The following is a 20517-nucleotide window of genomic DNA, read 5'->3' as shown; positions in this document are numbered from 1 at the left end:
ACAAATGCATTGTCCAACAGGTGTTGAAATAATGGGATTAAAAGGGGAGATCCCATCCGAAAGACAAAAACAATGGCAAACACAAAAAGCACTTTTGGAATCTGATTTTAGTAAACACATAAGGAAAGGGTGCACCGGTCCTGGAAATACTGCAATACCAGGTCAATGCGTGGAGTGGACAGAGCAAGCTCTATTTCCATCTCCCTGTTCTAAAAATCCATTTAATATATGGTCCCCAGATAGGGGACGTATCAGATATTAAACTGATAAGAACAGATACTACACTTGATCTTAGCCAAAAGGCCGAGAAACGATAACCCGAACGTACCGTGCGTTTTGCTTCTTTTGCTTGCACCCCAATGCAGTGCTGAAAGAGGAGGAATCGACATAAAAACGCCTTCCTGGCAACGCCCAAATGCCCTCCTGCCGTGCAAACACTGGCAGCAGCAGCAGCAGCAGCAGCAGCAGCAGCAGTAAGTGCATGCCCACTGCCACCCCTTCTCCTTTCACACCTTGTATCAGCTTTAATCCAGTCCAGTGCTGCCAGCTGAGCAGCACTGACCAACACTGCCTGGGCCCAGGCTTTTATCTCTGAGGCCCCATTATGATGTCAGAAAGCTGGCTCTGGCTCCTGAGGTCTCCACTATGACACGTGCAAAGTTCCGTCTGAACTTTATATAAGACGGTGCGGCTCAGTCAGTCACTCAGTGTTGCCTGAGAGGGCAACACTGCAACAGCCGGCCCCCAGGCTGTCTTTTTTTTGCACAGCTAGTTGCCTCCAGGAGGCCACAAGAGGGAGACAAGGGACTGCAAAATGGAAAATAGGCATCCACCAACTTTACAGACAACTTGTTCTCCTTGCTCCTACAACCTCCATCCTTGCACAGTTTGTTATTCTTCCAGGTAACATAGTAACAAATCCAAATTGCTGCTCTCTTTGTAGGCAAGCAAGGGTTTGTTGCAACTGCAATTCTTACTTCTTCTTGAAATGTAGGGACCACAGTACATTCCATCACATCCATCTAGTGTACACAGGTAGGTCCATTGTGACGGGCGGGCGGGCGGGCTGGCTGCTTTAATGGCTGTTTGCTGTTCCCCTACTCCACTCCACTATTTGACTATGGTGCTGCATCAATCAGTGGCTGGCTCAGGTGCAGCTCTTTAACCTACCTAGGAGGGAGGGCGGAGAGAAGACAAGGAAGGTGAATGAGCTGTTCCAATGTGAAATGCCGGTGTTATGGTATAAATATATGTATAATGTATCTGGGGCCCCAAGGAGTGAAATGTTATAGAGGAGAACATGTGTTACAATAGAATGGGTATTTTAGAAAGGTTAAGAGAGGAAATAGTTTGCAGCTGCTTCTGCCGTCCCTTCAAATTGCGAACAGATGGCGGTCAATCACTTGACCAACCCCCCTAAGCATAAAAGGGAATACCTTGTGTTCCACCAATAGGCTTTATGGGAAAGAAGGATGTAAGGATTGAATATACAGATGACTCATATGTTATGGAATGTTTTTTGTTCGTCTGATGCTATAAGTAGGAACGTTTGTAGTTCAATAAATTAGAAGGATTTTTACTTTGAGAAACGTCTCCGTGTATCTGTTGCTTCTCCGAGCTCGCACCCCCCCCCCACCTGATTTGAACCTGCATGGAGATCAAGGCGTAACGTGACCTCATTGCGATCACACCGGAAACACAGAAACACAGACGACACAAAACAAGAGGTGGCAATGTATTAATTAATTGCATTTAATAAATTAGCTCATTATCACACATGACTGTACAAATGCATTGTCCAACAGGTGTTGAAATAATGGGATTAAAAGGGGAGATCCCATCCGAAAGACAAAAACAATGGCAAACACAAAAAGCACTTTTGGAATCTGATTTTAGTAAACACATAAGGAAAGGGTGCACCGGTCCTGGAAATACTGCAATACCAGGTCAATGCGTGGAGTGGACAGGGCAAGCTCTATTTCCATCTCCCTGTTCTAAAAATCCATTTAATATATGGTCCCCAGATAGGGGACCTATCAGATATTAAACTGATAAGAACAGATACTACACTTGATCTTAGCCAAAAGGCCGAGAAGCGATAACCCGAACGTGCCGCGCGTTTTGCTTCTTTTGCTTGCACCACAATGCAGTGCTGAAAGAGGAGGAATCAACATAAAAACGCCTTCCTGGCAACGCCCAAATGCCCTCCTGCCGTGCAAACACTGGCAGCAGCAGCAGCAGCAGCAGCAGCAGTAAGTGCATGCCCACTGCCACCCCTTCTCCTTTCACACCTTGTATCAGCTTTAATCCAGTCCAGTGCTGCCAGCTGAGCAGCACTGACCAACACTGCCTGGGCCCAGGCTTTTATCTCTGAGGCCCCATTATGATGTCAGAAAGCTGGCTCTGGCTCCTGAGGTCTCCACTATGACACGTGCAAAGTTCCGTCTGAACTTTATATAAGACGGTGCGGCTCAGTCAGTCACTCAGTGTTGCCTGAGAGGGCAACACTGCAACAGCCGGCCCCCAGGCTGTCTTTTTTTTGCACAGCTAGTTGCCTCCATGAGGCCACAAGAGGGAGACAAGGGACTGCAAAATGGAAAATAGGCATCCACCAACTTTACAGACAACTTGTTCTCCTTGCTCCTACAACCTCCATCCTTGCACAGTTTGTTATTCTTCCAGGTAACCTAGTAACAAATCCAAATTGCTGCTCTCTTTGTAGGCAAGCAAGGGTTTGTTGCAACTGCAATTCTTACTTCTTCTTGAAATGTAGGGACCACAGTACATTCCATCACATCCATCTAGTGTACACAGGTAGGTCCATTGTGACGGGCGGGCGGGCGGGCTGGCTGCTTTAATGGCTGTTTGCTGTTCCCCTACTCCACTCCACTATTTGACTATGGTGCTGCATCAATCAGTGGCTGGCTCAGGTGCAGCTCTTTAACCTACCTAGGAGGGAGGGCGGAGAGAAGACAAGGAAGGTGAATGAGCTGTTCCAATGTGAAATGCCGGAAACACAGAAACACAGACGTCACAAAACAAGAGGTGGCAATGTATTAATTAATTGCATTTAATAAATTAGCTCATTATCACACATGACTGTACAAATGCATTGTCCAACAGGTGTTGAAATAATGGGATTAAAAGGGGAGATCCCATCCGAAAGACAAAAACAATGGCAAACACAAAAAGCACTTTTGGAATCTGATTTTAGTAAACACATAAGGAAAGGGTGCACCGGTCCTGGAAATACTGCAATACCAGGTCAATGCGTGGAGTGGACAGAGCAAGCTCTATTTCCATCTCCCTGTTCTAAAAATCCATTTAATATATGGTCCCCAGATAGGGGACGTATCAGATATTAAACTGATAAGAACAGATACTACACTTGATCTTAGCCAAAAGGCCGAGAAGCGATAACCCGAACGTGCCGCGCGTTTTGCTTCTTTTGCTTGCACCACAATGCAGTGCTGAAAGAGGAGGAATCAACATAAAAACGCCTTCTTGGCAACGCCCAAATGCCCTCCTGCCGTGCAAACACTGGCAGCAGCAGCAGCAGCAGTAAGTGCATGCCCACTGCCACCCCTTCTCCTTTCACACCTTGTATCAGCTTTAATCCAGTCCAGTGCTGCCAGCTGAGCAGCACTGACCAACACTGCCTGGGCCCAGGCTTTTATCTCTGAGGCCCCATTATGATGTCAGAAAGCTGGCTCTGGCTCCTGAGGTCTCCACTATGACACGTGCAAAGTTCCATCTGAACTTTATATAAGACGGTGCGGCTCAGTCAGTCACTCAGTGTTGCCTGAGAGGGCAACACTGCAACAGCCGGCCCCCAGGCTGTCTTTTTTTTGCACAGCTAGTTGCCTCCAGGAGGCCACAAGAGGGAGACAAGGGACTGCAAAATGGAAAATAGGCATCCACCAACTTTACAGACAACTTGTTCTCCTTGCTCCTACAACCTCCATCCTTGCACAGTTTGTTATTCTTCCAGGTAACATAGTAACAAATCCAAATTGCTGCTCTCTTTGTAGGCAAGCAAGGGTTTGTTGCAACTGCAATTCTTACTTCTTCTTGAAATGTAGGGACCACAGTACATTCCATCACATCGATCTAGTGTACACAGGTAGGTCCATTGTGACGGGCGGGCGGGCGGGCTGGCTGCTTTAATGGCTGTTTGCTGTTCCCCTACTCCACTCCACTATTTGACTATGGTGCTGCATCAATCAGTGGCTGGCTCAGGTGCAGCTCTTTAACCTACCTAGGAGGGAGGGCGGAGAGAAGACAAGGAAGGTGAATGAGCTGTTCCAATGTGAAATGCCGGAAACACAGAAACACAGACGTCACAAAACAAGAGGTGGCAATGTATTAATTAATTGCATTTAATAAATTAGCTCATTATCACACATGACTGTACAAATGCATTGTCCAACAGGTGTTGAAATAATGGGATTAAAAGGGGAGATCCCATCCGAAAGACAAAAACAATGGCAAACACAAAAAGCACTTTTGGAATCTGATTTTAGTAAACACATAAGGAAAGGGTGCACCGGTCCTGGAAATACTGCAATACCAGGTCAATGCGTGGAGTGGACAGAGCAAGCTCTATTTCCATCTCCCTGTTCTAAAAATCCATTTAATATATGGTCCCCAGATAGGGGACGTATCAGATACTAAACTGATAAGAACAGATACTACACTTGATCTTAGCCAAAAGGCCGAGAAGCGATAACCCGAACGTGCCGCGCGTTTTGCTTCTTTTGCTTGCACCACAATGCAGTGCTGAAAGAGGAGGAATCGACATAAAAACGCCTTCCTGGCAACGCCCAAATGCCCTCCTGCCGTGCAAACACTGGCAGCAGCAGCAGCAGCAGCAGCAGTAAGTGCATGCCCACTGCCACCCCTTCTTCTTTCACACCTTGTATCAGCTTTAATCCAGTCCAGTGCTGCCTGCTGAGCAGCACTGACCAACACTGCCTGGGCCCAGGCTTTTATCTCTGAGGCCCCATTATGATGTCAGAAAGCTGGCTCTGGCTCCTGAGGTCTCCACTATGACACGTGCAAAGTTCCGTCTGAACTTTATATAAGACGGTGCGGCTCAGTCAGTCACTCAGTGTTGCCTGAGAGGGCAACACTGCAACAGCCGGCCCCCAGGCTGTCTTTTTTTTGCACAGCTAGTTGCCTCCAGGAGGCCACAAGAGGGAGACAAGGGACTGCAAAATGGAAAATAGGCATCCACCAACTTTACAGACAACTTGTTCTCCTTGCTCCTACAACCTCCATCCTTGCACAGTTTGTTATTCTTCCAGGTAACATAGTAACAAATCCAAATTGCTGCTCTCTTTGTAGGCAAGCAAGGGTTTGTTGCAACTGCAATTCTTACTTCTTCTTGAAATGTAGGGACCACAGTACATTCCATCACATCCATCTAGTGTACACAGGTAGGTCCATTGTGACGGGCGGGCGGGCGGGCTGGCTGCTTTAATGGCTGTTTGCTGTTCCCCTACTCCACTCCACTATTTGACTATGGTGCTGCATCAATCAGTGGCTGGCTCAGGTGCAGCTCTTTAACCTACCTAGGAGGGAGGGCGGAGAGAAGACAAGGAAGGTGAATGAGCTGTTCCAATGTGAAATGCCGGAAACACAGAAACACAGACGACACAAAACAAGAGGTGGCAATGTATTAATTAATTGCATTTAATAAATTAGCTCATTATCACACATGACTGTACAAATGCATTGTCCAACAGGTGTTGAAATAATGGGATTAAAAGGGGAGATCCCATCCGAAAGACAAAAACAATGGCAAACACAAAAAGCACTTTTGGAATCTGATTTTAGTAAACACATAAGGAAAGGGTGCACCGGTCCTGGAAATACTGCAATACCAGGTCAATGCGTGGAGTGGACAGAGCAAGCTCTATTTCCATCTCCCTGTTCTAAAAATCCATTTAATATATGGTCCCCAGATAGGGGACGTATCAGATATTAAACTGATAAGAACAGATACTACACTTGATCTTAGCCAAAAGGCCGAGAAGCGATAACCCGAACGTGCCGCGCGTTTTGCTTCTTTTGCTTGCACCACAATGCAGTGCTGAAAGAGGAGGAATCAACATAAAAACGCCTTCCTGGCAACGCCCAAATGCCCTCCTGCCGTGCAAACACTGGCAGCAGCAGCAGCAGCAGCAGTAAGTGCATGCCCACTGCCACCCCTTCTCCTTTCACACCTTGTATCAGCTTTAATCCAGTCCAGTGCTGCCTGCTGAGCAGCACTGACCAACACTGCCTGGGCCCAGGCTTTTATCTCTGAGGCCCCATTATGATGTCAGAAAGCTGGCTCTGGCTCCTGAGGTCTCCACTATGACACGTGCAAAGTTCCGTCTGAACTTTTTATAAGACGGTGCGGCTCAGTCAGTCACTCAGTGTTGCCTGAGAGGGCAACACTGCAACAGCCGGCCCCCAGGCTGTCTTTTTTTTGCACAGCTAGTTGCCTCCAGGAGGCCACAAGAGGGAGACAAGGGACTGCAAAATGGAAAATAGGCATCCACCAACTTTACAGACAACTTGTTCTCCTTGCTCCTACAACCTCCATCCTTGCACAGTTTGTTATTCTTCCAGGTAACATAGTAACAAATCCAAATTGCTGCTCTCTTTGTAGGCAAGCAAGGGTTTGTTGCAACTGCAATTCTTACTTCTTCTTGAAATGTAGGGACCACAGTACATTCCATCACATCCATCTAGTGTGCTGGCTGCTTTAATGGCTGTTTGCTGTTCCCCTACTCCACTCCACTATTTGACTATGGTGCTGCATCAATCAGTGGCTGGCTCAGGTGCAGCTCTTTAACCTACCTAGGAGGGAGGGCGGAGAGAAGACAAGGAAGGTGAATGAGCTGTTCCAATGTGAAATGCCGGAAACACAGAAACACAGACGTCACAAAACAAGAGGTGGCAATGTATTAATTAATTGCATTTAATAAATTAGCTCATTATCACACATGACTGTACAAATGCATTGTCCAACAGGTGTTGAAATAATGGGATTAAAAGGGGAGATCCCATCCGAAAGACAAAAACAATGGCAAACACAAAAAGCACTTTTGGAATCTGATTTTAGTAAACACATAAGGAAAGGGTGCACCGGTCCAGAAGAGGCTGGACGCAGCTGCAGGCTTGAGGGAAGCCGACATGACCGTCCTGGTAGGGAAAGGGTTAATGTTAAGAGGTGAGGGAAAGGTGAAGAAGCTGAAGGAGGGACGGGGAGGAGCTAGGGGGGACGGGGGGGCCGTTGCTGCGCTTCCCGCTGTTTCTCGGCATTGAGCCGGAAGCAGCGGGAGGAGTAGTACACAAGAAGCAAAGCTCCCCGTTGCCCGGCTTTTTAGTATGGCAGAGGCCCTGATTTTAGAGCGGCTGCGTGCCGCTGCTGTGCACCACGGTCCCGGATGGCTGGAGGAGACCGTGGCTGCATTAACGCGGATCCCGGACGCCGTTTCGCCACGTCGGGCACGGCGTTCGGGGTCTGTTGTAAGGGACAGGCTCCCCTCCCCCGGCCCCCCTACGAGCATGGCTATGGCGGCGGGGGGGGAGTCGGCAACAACCGCTCCTGCGCTGGGCAGGCAGAGAGCGGTAGCAGGGGTGACGGCGATGCAGGCTGTGTCGACCCGTCCCTCTCGGCGGTCCCGACCTCCAGAGCGCCTGAGTCCGGAGGTAGTCCCGCGGACACGGCGTCGCAGAGGGAGCCCGATCCCGGACGCTGCAGGCCAGGCAGCTGGGAGGACCGCCCCTTCCCAGGCCCTGCGTCCTGGCAGGAATCCCAGGCCGCGACGGGGTCCGGCGGTAAGCAGGGAGTCGCAGGCCGGGCTCCCTGTCATCCCTCCCCCATCAGATGGAAGATGTCAAGAGCAAGGTACGGCCGCCCCGCATGGTGATGTTCCGGCCAGGGGGCAGGCTTCGTCAGGATCGTCTAGACGGACGACTAGATCTGCAGCGACGTCGAGGCAACAGGTCCGGTCGGAAGTCTGGGTCCCGGCGGTCGGGCGGCAGGTTGCCGGCCCATCGGTCAGCGCGTCCTCATCCCCTTTCCGAAGAGGTCGTTGGGAGGGACAGTCGTCGGCGAGAGAAGAACTGGAGGAAGGTGAACTGGACGTCTATCGTCGAGGTCAGGATGGTCCGGCTGACGGGAACACAGCGCCTGTGCAGCCCGGTGAGTGTATAACTCCTTTATTGTCTTATCCAGCGATTTTTATGTCGGGTGTCGGCGGGGGGGCTGCTAGCATAGCATCGGGGGCCGGTAGTGGCGCGGGCGGACGCGACGGAGCGGGTTTGGCAGATTTAGTGGGTTGCTTACGGGAGCTGGTGGGGCGCCTGGATAGGGCCGCGGCGCCGGTAGTAACGGAAGTGTCCCCTGCGGTAGTTTGGGAAGGCCCCAGGGAAGTGGGATCGTTGCAGGCGCGTCCAGTGGTGGCGGTTAGAGAGGCGGTCGCGGTGTCGGTGCAGACTGAGGCACAGAAGGACGGCGATCGAGTGCGCATGGACGATCGTGCTCGGGGGGAGGTGTATGTTTGTTTTGAGGGTCCGTTGGGGGCGCATTTAAAGCAGGAGGTGCGTGATCGGATCTGGAAAGATGAATATGTTGAAATTTTTTCTCTCTTGCCGCTGGCTAAATTCAATTTGGATAAGAGCAAGCGGGATGAGAGTAAAAAGGACGAGGAGGAACGGCGGCGGTATAGGCTTATCCCGCAGACGTTCGTTAATTGGTCGCAGGCGTTCGCCATATTGGCTAGTGTGATAGGGGAAAAGGCGCCGGAAAATTGTTCGGCGTTATTTTGTTATTTTGATGCTATTGGGGAGGCTCATAGGGCGTATGGGGGTCAGGCGTGGCTGCGATATGATGAGCAATTCCGTCAGCGGAAGGCGGTTCGGCCGGCGATTCGGTGGGACCAGAAGGATATTGCTCTCTGGTTACGGGTTACGGTTCCGGTTAGGCAGCCCTTTCCCGGGAGCGGTGGCCAGGGAGGCCAGACTAGTCAGAGTGGACCAAGCGGCGGGGGAAAGGCGGGGTTTTGCTGGCAATTCAATGAAGGCCAGTGTAAGTTCGGGGCCACGTGCAAGTTCAAGCACGTGTGCTCCGAGTGTAATGGTGCATCACACGGGGCGGCAAAATGTCTGCGTAAAAAGAGGTCCGGGAACCAGCACGGGGCTGGTCAAGGGGGTGTCGCCGGTGAGGGTGGAAAGGATGGCCCCTTATCTAAATGAGTATCCGGATAGGGCGGCGGCTAAGTTGCTTTATGAAGGGTTTAGTGTTGGTTTTGTTATTCCTCCGCCTCCTTATGAGGTTCCGGTTACGCGGAGAAATTTAAAATCGGCTTACGTGCATGCGGAAGTCGTGTCGGAAAAGTTGTTAAAAGAAGTTTCGTTGGGGCGCATGTCGGGGCCATTTGTGGAGTCGCCGGTGAAAGATTTAGTTGTGTCCCCTTTGGGTATTGTCCCTAAACGCGAGCCCGGAAAGTTTCGTTTGATTCAACATTTATCGTATCCCAAAGGTTCGTCGGTAAACGACGGGATTGATCACGAGTTGTGTTCCGTAGTTTATACCTCATTCGATAAGGCGGTGGGGTTAGTGCGGGCTGCGGGTCCGGGGGCGCTGCTAGCAAAAACCGACATCGAGGCGGCGTTCAGGTTGTTGCCGGTGCATCCAGAAAGCCAACGGCTGTTGGGCTGTTTTTGGAATGGGGCCTTTTACGTGGATCGGTGCCTTCCGATGGGGTGTTCTCTTTCTTGTGCATACTTCGAGGCGTTTAGTAGCTTCGTGGAGTGGGTAACGAGGGGAGTATCCGGGGTCGATTCGTTGATCCATTACTTAGATGATTTTTTGTGCGTTGGCCCGGGGGGTTCGCCGGTTTGCGGTAACTTGCTTCATGCCCTGCAGAAGGTGGCGAGGGATTTTGGGATCCCTTTGGCGCCGGAAAAAACGGAGGGCCCGGTAGCGACGATTTGTTTCTTGGGAATCGAAATTGACTCGGTGGCAATGGAGTGTCGGCTCCCGGCGGATAAGCTGGGTGCTTTGAGGCTGGAGGTGCGACGGGCTTGTAGAAGGAAGAAAATGTCGTTGAGGGAGCTTCAGTCGCTGCTGGGGAAGTTGAATTTCGCCTGCCGGATTATGCCGATGGGGAGGGTGTTTGGTAGAAGGTTGGCGGCGGCAACGGCGGGAGTGCGGGCGCCGCATCATTTTGTGAGGCTCAAGGAGGAGCACCGAGCTGATCTTCAGGTTTGGGATGACTTCTTGGGCCAGTACAATGGTCGCTCGCTATGGATGGCCCCAGCGCAGGATACGAGTGATCTGAATATTTTCACGGATGCGGCTGGGGCGGGTGGCTTTGGAGCTTACGGGGGAGGTCCGTGGTGCGCAGGTCAATGGCCGGCTAGCTGGGTGTCCAGTGGATTGACGCGGAATCTGGCCCTGCTCGAGCTGTTTCCCATCGTGGTGGCGGCTACCATTTGGGGGGACAGGCTCAGGGATAAGAAGGTCCGTTTTTACTGCGACAACATGGGTGTGGTGCTTGCCATTAATAACATCACGGCGTCCTCTCCTCCGGTAGTTCAATTGTTGCGACATTTAGTGTTGGTGTGTTTGTCGCTGAACGCGTGGGTGGTGGCGGTGCATGTCCCGGGTGTACGGAATTGTGTTGCTGATGCTCTTTCTCGCTCGCAGTGGGACCGGTTTCGGCAATTGGCTCCGGGAGCGGAACGTATTGGTTTGGCGTGTCCGGATCATCTATGGGATCTGGTATCGGTCCCGTAGAGCAGCTGTTACAAAGGTCTTTGGCGGGCACGACGTGGAGGGCTTATGCTGCTTGTTGGAGGCAGTGGGAGGAGTGGGTAAGAGAGTTGGGTGATGTCAATACGGATAGAGACAGGTTGGTGGCACTTTTGTATTGGTTAGGGGATGCCTGGGAGGCGGGGTTTTCAGTAGCGAAGGTGAACCGGTTTGTATCCGCGGTGGCGTTTGGGCTTAAGTTGCGGGGCTTGCGGGATGTATCGAAGGAATTTCTGGTATCGCAGGCTTTGAAGGGGTTGCGCAGAGGTAGGGTGGAGGCGGATAGTAGAAGGCCGGTGTCGTTTGCTTTGCTGGGCTTGTTGGGTGGTTCATTGGCATCGGTATGTCGTTCTTCAGATGAAATGGGTTTGTTTCGGTTGGCTTTCTCGTTGGCGTTCTTCGGAGCATTTAGAATAGGTGAGTTGGTGTCGCCAAGTACTAAACAGGCAGGGGGGCTGAGATCTGGGGAGGTGAGCCTTTTTGCAGATCGGTTGGAGGTATGGTTGCGTAGATCAAAAACTGACCAATTAGGGAAGGGAAAACTGATAGTTTTGTTCGCTCTCCCGGGGTCGGTCATGTGCCCAGTAGAGTGCATGCGTGGTTTTACAAAAAACAGGGGGTCTCCAGATTTGCCTTTGTTATGTCATGTGGACGGGTCGTTCTTGTCCAGGTTTCAGTTTGGAGCTGTTTTTAAAAAATGTTTGACGGCGGTTGGGGTTGCGGCAGGCTCATATTCATCTCATTCCTTCCGGATTGGCGCAGCAACGGAAGCAGGGCGCTGGGGGTTGGATGATGAGGGGGTGAGGCGTATTGGTCGTTGGGAGTCTAAAAGGTTTAAGTCCTATGTCCGCCCCCATATGTTGTAATTTTGTTGTTTATGCTTGCAAATGTATATGGTGGTGCCTAACTGTGTTTTCCGTTTCAGATTCGCCTCCTTGTCTGGTGTGGTTGATGGGTCATTCGTACGTGCACTGGGGGGCTTTGAGGGCGGACGTCCGCCCGGATGGTCGCCAGTTGCGCATTCCGCGACAGGATGCGGTTGTGCATTGGCTGGGGTTTAGAGGTATGTCGTGGAACAGGGTGTTGGCGGAATTCCAGACATATGTGCGGCTTGATAGGGTTCCGGAGGTTTTAGTGTTGCACGTGGGTGGGAATGACTTAGGAGTCCGCCCTTTTCGTGAGTTGGTGCGGGATATCAAACATGATTTGTTGTGTTTGTGGGTATCTTATCCCAAGTTGGTGGTAGTGTGGTCGGACATAGTCCCAAGGAAGCATTGGCGGTTAGCTAGATCGGTGGAGAGAGTCAATAAGGCTCGGATAAAAGTTAACCGGGCGGTGTCCCGTTTTGTGGCAAAGAACGGGGGCATTTGCGTGAGGCATAGGGATTTGGAGTCAGGATTGGGGAATTTCTGGAGGAGTGACGGGGTTCATCTGACCGAGGTTGGCATTGATATTTGGAGCTTGGCTATAGCAGAAGGCATAGAAAGGGCGGTGGTGGTGTGGAGGAACTCACAGGCTTAAGGTGGTCAAGGCCTGTTTCGCGGTGGCGGGGGGAGTCCTTGAGGCCAGTCAGTACAAAATGGTGGGGGGGTCGCATCGGGGGTATGCGTCCCCCAAAAAAGGTACATGGTTGAAGACTTCATCGGGTGTTATCCCTTTGAAGTGGTCTTCTGGTAGAAGGTATGTCACTTGAAGGCTTCATCGGGTGTTATCCCTTTGAAGTGGACTTCTAGTGGTCGGTATATCACTTGAGGGCTTCAACGGGTGTTATCCCCTTGAAGTGGACTTCTAGTGGGTGGAGCCATCTGCAGAGGTGAACGGTGCTTCCGAGCTGGTTTACGGCTGGAGGTAATTAGTGGTTTGCAGATGGCTAATTCGGTGTGTTCTTGAAAGGAACATCTGAAGGGGCTTCAAGGACTTCCTCTGCTCGGGTTAATGTTAACGTTTAATGGTTATTTATGATTCTGACCCATGTTGGGTCATGTGAATTATTAGGAGGAATTCTCTGGTGGATTCCTAACTAGTTATCCGAATGTTTCGGATTTAAATTGTTTTTATAAAACTGTGAAATTAATAAACGGCTGCTGTGGCCATTTCACATCCAACCTCGGTGTCATGTGTCGTTACTAAATGGGGGTGGGGGATAGTATGGTTTAAGGTTAACACACGACTCTACCTAGGCAGGTCAAGAAGAGGCTGGACGCAGCTGCAGGCTTGAGGGAAGCCGACATGACCGTCCTGGTAGGGAAAGGGTTAATGTTAAGAGGTGAGGGAAAGGTGAAGAAGCTGAAGGAGGGACGGGGAGGAGCTAGGGGGGACGGGGGGGCCGTTGCTGCGCTTCCCGCTGTTTCTCGGCATTGAGCCGGAAGCAGCGGGAGGAGTAGTACACAAGAAGCAAAGCTCCCACCCTCCCACCCTTGTTTTGTTACTCCTTAGGTCTTCTGTACGTCCGTATATGAGCGTTGTGTTTTATTTTGTGTGTTTATTTAACATGTTTTTCTTTTTTCCGGAGTAGGTTCTGTTGTCATGGCAGCTGGCGGGGGGAGTCCTTGAGGCCAGTCAGTACAAAATGGTGGGGGGGTCGCATCGGGGGTATGCGTCCCCCAAAAAAGGTACATGGTTGAAGACTTCATCGGGTGTTATCCCTTTGAAGTGGTCTTCTGGTAGAAGGTATGTCACTTGAAGGCTTCATCGGGTGTTATCCCTTTGAAGTGGACTTCTAGTGGTCGGTATATCACTTGAGGGCTTCAACGGGTGTTATCCCCTTGAAGTGGACTTCTAGTGGGTGGAGCCATCTGCAGAGGTGAACGGTGCTTCCGAGCTGGTTTACGGCTGGAGGTAATTAGTGGTTTGCAGATGGCTAATTCGGTGTGTTCTTGAAAGGAACATCTGAAGGGGCTTCAAGGACTTCCTCTGCTCGGGTTAATGTTAACGTTTAATGGTTATTTATGATTCTGACCCATGTTGGGTCATGTGAATTATTAGGAGGAATTCTCTGGTGGATTCCTAACTAGTTATCCGAATGTTTCGGATTTAAATTGTTTTTATAAAACTGTGAAATTAATAAACGGCTGCTGTGGCCATTTCACATCCAACCTCGGTGTCATGTGTCGTTACTAAATGGGGGTGGGGGATAGTATGGTTTAAGGTTAACACACGACTCTACCTAGGCAGGTCATGGAAATACTGCAATACCAGGTCAATGCGTGGAGTGGACAGAGCAAGCTCTATTTCCATCTCCCTGTTCTAAAAATCCATTTAATATATGGTCCCCAGATAGGGGACGTATCAGATATTAAACTGATAAGAACAGATACTACACTTGATCTTAGCCAAAAGGCCGAGAAGCGATAACCCGAACGTGCCGCGCGTTTTGCTTCTTTTGCTTGCACCACAATGCAGTGCTGAAAGAGGAGGAATCGACATAAAAACGCCTTCCTGGCAACGCCCAAATGCCCTCCTGCCGTGCAAACACTGGCAGCAGCAGCAGCAGCAGCAGCAGTAAGTGCATGCCCACTGCCACCCCTTCTTCTTTCACACCTTGTATCAGCTTTAATCCAGTCCAGTGCTGCCTGCTGAGCAGCACTGACCAACACTGCCTGGGCCCAGGCTTTTATCTCTGAGGCCCCATTATGATGTCAGAAAGCTGGCTCTGGCTCCTGAGGTCTCCACTATGACACGTGCAAAGTTCCGTCTGAACTTTATATAAGACGGTGCGGCTCAGTCAGTCACTCAGTGTTGCCTGAGAGGGCAACACTGCAACAGCCGGCCCCCAGGCTGTCTTTTTTTTGCACAGCTAGTTGCCTCCAGGAGGCCACAAGAGGGAGACAAGGGACTGCAAAATGGAAAATAGGCATCCACCAACTTTACAGACAACTTGTTCTCCTTGCTCCTACAACCTCCATCCTTGCACAGTTTGTTATTCTTCCAGGTAACATAGTAACAAATCCAAATTGCTGCTCTCTTTGTAGGCAAGCAAGGGTTTGTTGCAACTGCAATTCTTACTTCTTCTTGAAATGTAGGGACCACAGTACATTCCATCACATCCATCTAGTGTACACAGGTAGGTCCATTGTGACGGGCGGGCGGGCGGGCTGGCTGCTTTAATGGCTGTTTGCTGTTCCCCTACTCCACTCCACTATTTGACTATGGTGCTGCATCAATCAGTGGCTGGCTCAGGTGCAGCTCTTTAACCTACCTAGGAGGGAGGGCGGAGAGAAGACAAGGAAGGTGAATGAGCTGTTCCAATGTGAAATGCCGGAAACACAGAAACACAGACGACACAAAACAAGAGGTGGCAATGTATTAATTAATTGCATTTAATAAATTAGCTCATTATCACACATGACTGTACAAATGCATTGTCCAACAGGTGTTGAAATAATGGGATTAAAAGGGGAGATCCCATCCGAAAGACAAAAACAATGGCAAACACAAAAAGCACTTTTGGAATCTGATTTTAGTAAACACATAAGGAAAGGGTGCACCGGTCCTGGAAATACTGCAATACCAGGTCAATGCGTGGAGTGGACAGAGCAAGCTCTATTTCCATCTCCCTGTTCTAAAAATCCATTTAATATATGGTCCCCAGATAGGGGACGTATCAGATATTAAACTGATAAGAACAGATACTACACTTGATCTTAGCCAAAAGGCCGAGAAGCGATAACCCGAACGTGCCGCGCGTTTTGCTTCTTTTGCTTGCACCACAATGCAGTGCTGAAAGAGGAGGAATCGACATAAAAACGCCTTCCTGGCAACGCCCAAATGCCCTCCTGCCGTGCAAACACTGGCAGCAGCAGCAGCAGCAGCAGCAGTAAGTGCATGCCCACTGCCACCCCTTCTTCTTTCACACCTTGTATCAGCTTTAATCCAGTCCAGTGCTGCCTGCTGAGCAGCACTGACCAACACTGCCTGGGCCCAGGCTTTTATCTCTGAGGCCCCATTATGATGTCAGAAAGCTGGCTCTGGCTCCTGAGGTCTCCACTATGACACGTGCAAAGTTCCGTCTGAACTTTATATAAGACGGTGCGGCTCAGTCAGTCACTCAGTGTTGCCTGAGAGGGCAACACTGCAACAGCCGGCCCCCAGGCTGTCTTTTTTTTGCACAGCTAGTTGCCTCCAGGAGGCCACAAGAGGGAGACAAGGGACTGCAAAATGGAAAATAGGCATCCACCAACTTTACAGACAACTTGTTCTCCTTGCTCCTACAACCTCCATCCTTGCACAGTTTGTTATTCTTCCAGGTAACATAGTAACAAATCCAAATTGCTGCTCTCTTTGTAGGCAAGCAAGGGTTTGTTGCAACTGCAATTCTTACTTCTTCTTGAAATGTAGGGACCACAGTACATTCCATCACATCCATCTAGTGTACACAGGTAGGTCCATTGTGACGGGCGGGCGGGCGGGCTGGCTGCTTTAATGGCTGTTTGCTGTTCCCCTACTCCACTCCACTATTTGACTATGGTGCTGCATCAATCAGTGGCTGGCTCAGGTGCAGCTCTTTAACCTACCTAGGAGGGAGGGCGGAGAGAAGACAAGGAAGGTGAATGAGCTGTTCCAATGTGAAATGCCGGAAACACAGAAACACAGACGACACAAAACAAGAGGTGGCAATGTATTAATTAATTGCATTTAATAAATTAGCTCATTATCACACATGACTGTACAAATGCATTGTCCAACAGGTGTTGAAATAATGGGATTAAAAGGGGAGATCCCATCCGAAAGACAAAAACAATGGCAAACACAAAAAGCACTTTTGGAATCTGATTTTAGTAAACACATAAGGAAAGGGTGCACCGGTCCTGGAAATACTGCAATACCAGGTCAATGCGTGGAGTGGACAGAGCAAGCTCTATTTCCATCTCCCTGTTCTAAAAATCCATTTAATATATGGTCCCCAGATAGGGGACGTATCAGATATTAAACTGATAAGAACAGATTTTTTTTTAATTTTTATTGAAAATAAAGTCAGATTACATTTCATACATTTGTCATGAAAAGTACAAAAACAAAATATTCAAAGATACATCCATCATTTCAAAAGAGACATATCCAAAATTACAAACACAAATACATTGTATCCTCCCAAAACAAAACAAAAAAACCCATTCTTATAAGAAAAGAAAAAAAAACACATTAAATTCAATTAATAAGCCATGACCGCCATTTTTTGTATTTCCAGACTCCTTCGGCATCACTGCCAAGTCTTTTTCGGTCACATAACACATACAGAAATAAACGTCCACGGATCATGCCCAAACACTCATACACTTCAACGTCTTTTTGTTTAAAAACTAAGATATTCCTGACATCCCATAACACTTCTTTTACGCAATTTACAATCAACCACAACAACCTAGCTTTCTCTCTATTCACCCCACACAACCCAAACATCATCATATTAAACGTCAATAATTCAACCCCAGTTATACCTTTGATCAATTTACCCATCCCTTTCCATACATTCTTAGCATACTCACACTCCCACAGTAAATGAACATAATTCTCACACCTACCACATCCTGCCCTGGGGCAGTTCTCACTGTTTACCAACCTTCTTCTCCGTTGAAACTCGCGCGTAGGTAAACACCTATGCACAGTCATCCAAGCAAGATCCTTTTGCCTGTTTACTAACTCTTTACTTTGCACATTCTTCCACACTGCTTTACTCTCATTCTCAGTCAAACCAGCCACACATTCAACCATCTCTCTTGACTCCAAAACTTTCATCACTTTCTTGCTCTCACACCAATCATTCACTGTCACATTCTCTAAGTGGTTCCTCCTAATGCACCTATCAATCCTCATATAAAACCATGGAGTACCAAAACTTGTTGGCTCCCTCAAATCCCTTACCATTAATTTATATCTCAGTAACACCCTTCCAGCCAAATACTTCACCATACAACCATACACACTTTCCTTCTTACTGATCGACATACAAAAACTTACATACTTCACCGCCAGAAAACATTCAATATTCATCAGACCTTTTCCACCATTCACTCTTCTCTTCACCACTTTCTCTCGCTTCAATTTCTCCATCTTTGAGTTCCAAAGGAACAAAAAAATTACTCGGATGATTCTCGCCAGACATCTGTCAGGCGGAGGAAAAACATAATTAATATACAACAGAATTGGAATAATCACAGATTTAATCACCAAAACTCTCCCATCAATCGATAAAGTCCTTAAAGACCAAAAATTTGTTTTATTTTTCACCCGTTCTAAAACTCTCCCCCAACTCTCTTTCCCATACAAATCATTGTCAAAAATCACCCCCAGAACTTCCACCCCACCTTGTCTCACTGGCCATCCACACAAGTCATTTTCCTTCCATTCATCAAAAAACTTACAACCACTTTTATCCACATTCAACTTAAACCCACTCATCATACAAAAACATTCAATCAGCAACTTAGCCCGCTTAACAGCAGCCATACATTTACACACAACCGTGACATCATCCATATAACCAATCACACGCACATCTCTCCCCTTACTGCCAGGGATTTCTACACCCCGCATTACCTTGTCCCGCCTAAACATACCCAACAACGGTTCAATCACACAAACAAATAAAATTGGTGACAATGGACACCCTTGACGAACTCCTGACATAATCCTCACTTTCTTGCTCAGAAAACCATTCACCTGGATTCTACTCCCTATATCTCTGTATAAACACTGAATCCATCCAACCATTCTCTCCGGTACACCCATTTTCCTCAAAATCTTGAACATAAAATCATGCACAACTCTATCATACGCCTTCTCAAAATCAACCGTAATCACAGCCACACCTTGTTTCCTATCCTTACATGACCTTCCTAAGTAGAGTCGTGTGTTAATGAACCTTCCCTTACCCATCTTATCCCTCCACCCCCACCTTTAGGAAAGACACGTGACACCGAGGTTGGATGTGAAATGGCCACAGCAGCCGTTTATTAATTTCACAGTTTTATCAAAACAATTTAAATCCGAAACATTCGGATAACTAGTTAGGAATCCACCAGAGAATTCCTCCTAATAATTCACATGACCCAACATGGGTCAGAATCGTACATAACAATTTAACGTTAACATTAACCCGAGCAGAGGAAGTCCTTGAAGCCCCTTCAGATGTTCCTTTTTAAGAACACACCGAATTAGCCATCTGCAAACCACCAATTACCTCCAGCCGTAAACCAGCTCGGAAGCACCGTTCACCTCTGCAGATGGCTCCAACCACTAGAAGTCCACTTCAAGGGGATAACACCCGATGAAGCCCTCAAGTGATATACCGACCACTAGAAGTCCACTTCAAGGGGATAACACCCGATGAAGCCCTCAAGTGATATACCGACCACTAGAAGTCCACTTCAAAGGGATAACACCCGATGAAGCCTTCAAGTGATATACCTTCTACCAGAAGACCACTTCAAAGGGATAACACCCGATGAAGTCTTCAACCATGTACCTTTTTTGGGGGACGCATACCCCCGATGCGACCCCCCCACCATTTTGTACTGACTGGCCTCAAGGACTCCCCCCGCCAGCTGCCATGACAACAGAACCTACTCCGGGAAAAAAGGAAAAACATGTTAAATAAGCACACAAAACAAAGACAACACTCATAAACGGACGTACATAAAGACCCACAGGGGTAACAAACAAAGGGCGGGAGGGTGGGAGCTTGTCTCTCCCTGTGTTACTCCTCCCGCTGCTTCCGGCTCAATGCCGCAAACAGCGGGAAGCTCAGCAACGGCCCCCTGACTCCTCCTTGTCCCTCCTCCACCTCCTCCTAACTCTCCCTCCAACTCTCCCTTACCTATTAACCCTTTCCCTACCAGTGAGGTCATGGAGGCTTCCCCTTAAGCCCTGCAGGCTGCGTCCAGCCTCTTCTTGACCTTCCTAAGTAGAGTCGTGTGTTAATGAACCTTCCCTTACCCATCTTATCCCTCCACCCCCACCTTTAGGAAAGACACGTGACACCGAGGTTGGATGTGAAATGGCCACAGCAGCCGTTTATTAATTTCACAGTTTTATCAAAACAATTTAAATCCGAAACATTCGGATAACTAGTTAGGAATCCACCAGAGAATTCCTCCTAATAATTCACATGACCCAACATGGGTCAGAATCGTACATAACAATTTAACGTTAACATTAACCCGAGCAGAGGAAGTCCTTGAAGCCCCTTCAGATGTTCCTTTTTAAGAACACACCGAATTAGCCATCTGCAAACCACCAATTACCTCCAGCCGTAAACCAGCTCGGAAGCACCGTTCACCTCTGCAGATGGCTCCAACCACTAGAAGTCCACTTCAAGGGGATAACACCCGATGAAGCCCTCAAGTGATATACCGACCACTAGAAGTCCACTTCAAGGGGATAACACCCGATGAAGCCCTCAAGTGATATACCGACCACTAGAAGTCCACTTCAAAGGGATAACACCCGATGAAGCCTTCAAGTGATATACCTTCTACCAGAAGACCACTTCAAAGGGATAACACCCGATGAAGTCTTCAACCATGTACCTTTTTTGGGGGACGCATACCCCCGATGCGACCCCCCCACCATTTTGTACTGACTGGCCTCAAGGACTCCCCCCGCCACAGCGAAACAGGCCTTGACCACCTTAAGCCTGTGAGTTCCGCCACACCACCACCGCCCTTTCTATTCCTTCTGCTATCGCCAAGCTCCAAAGATCAATG

At 48.8% G+C, this 20517-nt stretch overlaps 8 non-coding genes across 8 annotated transcripts; all 8 read right to left on the bottom strand.

The window, feature by feature from the left end:
• Positions 1-124: 124 nt before the first annotated feature.
• Positions 125-315, bottom strand: LOC142682012 (U2 spliceosomal RNA). Its single transcript, XR_012853827.1, has one exon. It is a non-coding gene; the product is annotated as a U2 spliceosomal RNA (small nuclear RNA).
• Positions 316-1909: 1594 nt separating this feature from the next.
• On the bottom strand, positions 1910-2100 carry LOC142682028 (U2 spliceosomal RNA). Its single transcript, XR_012853841.1, has one exon. It is a non-coding gene; the product is annotated as a U2 spliceosomal RNA (small nuclear RNA).
• A 1127-nt stretch (positions 2101-3227) lies between these two features.
• On the bottom strand, positions 3228-3418 carry LOC142681978 (U2 spliceosomal RNA). The gene has a single exon (XR_012853796.1). It is a non-coding gene; the product is annotated as a U2 spliceosomal RNA (small nuclear RNA).
• Positions 3419-4536: 1118 nt separating this feature from the next.
• On the bottom strand, positions 4537-4727 carry LOC142682037 (U2 spliceosomal RNA). The gene has a single exon (XR_012853849.1). It is a non-coding gene; the product is annotated as a U2 spliceosomal RNA (small nuclear RNA).
• Positions 4728-5851: 1124 nt separating this feature from the next.
• On the bottom strand, positions 5852-6042 carry LOC142681977 (U2 spliceosomal RNA). The gene has a single exon (XR_012853795.1). It is a non-coding gene; the product is annotated as a U2 spliceosomal RNA (small nuclear RNA).
• A 7932-nt stretch (positions 6043-13974) lies between these two features.
• LOC142682050 (U2 spliceosomal RNA) lies at positions 13975-14165 on the bottom strand. Its single transcript, XR_012853861.1, has one exon. It is a non-coding gene; the product is annotated as a U2 spliceosomal RNA (small nuclear RNA).
• A 1124-nt stretch (positions 14166-15289) lies between these two features.
• On the bottom strand, positions 15290-15480 carry LOC142681976 (U2 spliceosomal RNA). Its single transcript, XR_012853794.1, has one exon. It is a non-coding gene; the product is annotated as a U2 spliceosomal RNA (small nuclear RNA).
• A 1124-nt stretch (positions 15481-16604) lies between these two features.
• Positions 16605-16792, bottom strand: LOC142682054 (U2 spliceosomal RNA). Its single transcript, XR_012853864.1, has one exon. It is a non-coding gene; the product is annotated as a U2 spliceosomal RNA (small nuclear RNA).
• Positions 16793-20517: the final 3725 nt, after the last annotated feature.

This window comes from Rhinoderma darwinii, assembly GCF_050947455.1.
Source record: "Rhinoderma darwinii isolate aRhiDar2 chromosome 2 unlocalized genomic scaffold, aRhiDar2.hap1 SUPER_2_unloc_7, whole genome shotgun sequence".
NCBI classification, from domain to species: Eukaryota; Metazoa; Chordata; class Amphibia; order Anura; family Rhinodermatidae; genus Rhinoderma; species Rhinoderma darwinii.
The sequence above is the reverse complement of the archived record's forward strand: the minus strand, read 5'-3'. Positions and strand labels throughout refer to the sequence as shown.